Below are 2,621 nucleotides of genomic sequence, written 5' to 3' on the forward strand. Positions count from 1 at the left end.
TTTTTGTGTTTTTTTTTCCCAGATATTGCCTGTCCGAGAAGCCCGCCTAGCCAGTCAGCCAGCTGTTGTGTGTCTTTTTACTTTGTTCCTGTTGGTTTAAAGTGCCTATCACCAGATTGGCTTTGGCAGTGAAAGGTCCGGGAGAGAGTGGGAGCGTGGGGCCAATGGAACTGGGTGACTCCCAAATGCAGCCTACGGTTACACACCAGAAGACCCTGGAAGACACTAGAAGGGTATGTTGTGAGGCATCCACCAGAGAAGACTGCTTGAACACGGATTCAAGCGGATAGATAGTTTTTATTAGCTGACTGGTGACTACCCTGGGTATATGAAATCCCGGTGTAGCACTGGACCTTTCTCAGAGTGAGCTTTGAGCACAGAAACCATGTCCTGGGCTGACATACTTTAGTTTAACAAGAACAGTTAGCCAGAAAAGGAACTACAGGAGCCAAAAAGCAAGGTTGGTACATTCAGAGACTTTCCCAGAATGATGGACTTTGGTGGATTAGGTCTTTGTTTTTGTTTTTGCAGGTGGTGCTGTCTACATGCTGAGTTGTCTGGCCTGAATGGTACTTCCACCATGGAGTCCATTGTGCTAAGGTCTAGGGGTTACTAAGGTCTGGGGCCCTGTTGCATCCCCCACCGGTCTAAGTGAGTGAGCCAAATCATGGACTTATCATCCTGGAGTTAGTCCTAAGGACCATTAATTTTACTAAACTGATAAACAACTGGCTATATAGTTTGATGCAGGCTCCTGTTGTCCCAGTCAATGAGAATTAAAGGTCCAGCCAGTTCTGATAGCAGAGTAGTTAGCCAAGTGTGTGCGGCAGGGGAGTGCAGAGACTGGTATCAATTCTTTGATTTATGTCTCCTTCTCTTTTTGAGGTTTTCCACAACCACAGCAAGATTTTCTTTAATTACTTCAGATCAATTGGCATAGAAACAACAGGTGTCTCATTAAAGCCATTCATAGCCCCCTTTATCTCATGAGAAGTAAGGCTAATCCTCTCCAATTCTGTAGACCATTTCTGCAAGAGACTCTGTTGTTTTAATTCATAAATGGCAGCTTTTAATACCCCTAGGTCTTCATCAACCTGTCTACTTAGTTTGGAATACATCAGAAGAGGCACATTTAGTCAAAACATTAGTACATGCCCTTCCTGCGTGTAGTCTCGGGGGCTCTGGCAATCTTGCTGTTGTCCAGATGAAGTAACCCATGAGGTAGAATAGCGGGCATCAGAATAAGGGGAGGTACCTAGTTTAAAGATTTTGGATGTTAGACAAGTTCCAGTCCCTGAATAAGTCTTACGTTACTTTGGGCTGCTCCCAGTCACAATGAATTTGCCACTCAATGGGCTGTCAGTCTGTCAGTCTCTATCCCTGTCTAGTATGGCGGCCAGGGATCTAAGCATAACTAGTAAGCCTTGCTGGTTTCTGCCTGGGAATGGTTAACTCTATCCCTAGGACCCTTCCTGTGGCATAGTCTGATTCCCCAGGTTTCCCGTTTTCTAAAAGCTGGAATCTTTCTTAGTGAATGTCCAGACTGTTAATTTTATGGCCATTAGATTACATTTTTCCTATTGTGTATTTCTTGGGAGGGGGCTGTCTTTCAATATATTTATCCGTGTATTTTTAGGAATCCTGTTTTACAATCCCCGCATTTGCAATAGAAACTACCTTGTTCTTGGCCACTAAGGGGCCAAGTCACAGGGCGGGCATAGAATTGTAAACCCGGATTCCTATTTGAAAAGACAAAGTCCCATTTTTCCTTTCTCCAGTGCAAGCAGATATTTAGAGTGGGCATCAGGGATCAAAGGTCAAAATGAGGATGGGTTGCTGGTCTGTAGTCGCATTAGACCCTGCCTCTGTCTTCTTCAGTTCCCAATCTACACCTGGGGGTCGTGGGGTTAGACCATGATGATGATGATGATGATGGTTCGTGCCAAACATGAGGCTTAGGAGGAGGTAGAGGGGCTGAGAGTGAAGGGCCTGGGGCCTGATGAAACCTTAATGGGAGACTGGAGACAGTCATTAATCATTGTCACCTGTGGCTTCCACATTTTCAACCTGAGTGTTGCAGATCCGCAGTATAATTCCAGCTGCCGTTACAGCTGTAATCATAGAGGGTCCTTTTCAAGTCGGTTTCAGTGCCTCCTTGACCCAGATGGTATCACTGAATGCAAACCCTCGGAGGCAGCAGGGTCTCCCACATGGTCTGAGGAAGCGCCTGCAGTGACTGGAGAAAGGAATGGTTAGCAAGTTCGGCCAACTGCGGGTCTCTAAGCTATAGAAGCAGTGGGGCAGGTCTTCCGTACTTGATGTCACAAGGGCTAACTTCCTCCCTGTGTGGGGTGCATCATGCCCAAAGCAAAGCAACGGGAGGAGGTCCAGCCACCCTTCCCTGTACTCTAATGAGAGTTTTGGTATAGTTTCTTTTAACCTGAGTTTTTTTTCCCCGCCCAGAACTCTGACATCTCTACATACAATGAAGTTTCCAATCTATCCCTAAAGATTCTATTCTTAATTGAGAGGCTTTAGCTGTGAAAGCCGGGCCATTGACAGAGCCCATTGGTATCTGGGAGGCCAAATCAGGGGACCAGTTTCTGGAGGAGCATCTAAGC

This window comes from Chionomys nivalis, chromosome 3 (genome assembly GCF_950005125.1).
Source record: "Chionomys nivalis chromosome 3, mChiNiv1.1, whole genome shotgun sequence".
In the NCBI taxonomy this organism is placed as follows: Eukaryota; Metazoa; Chordata; class Mammalia; order Rodentia; family Cricetidae; genus Chionomys; species Chionomys nivalis.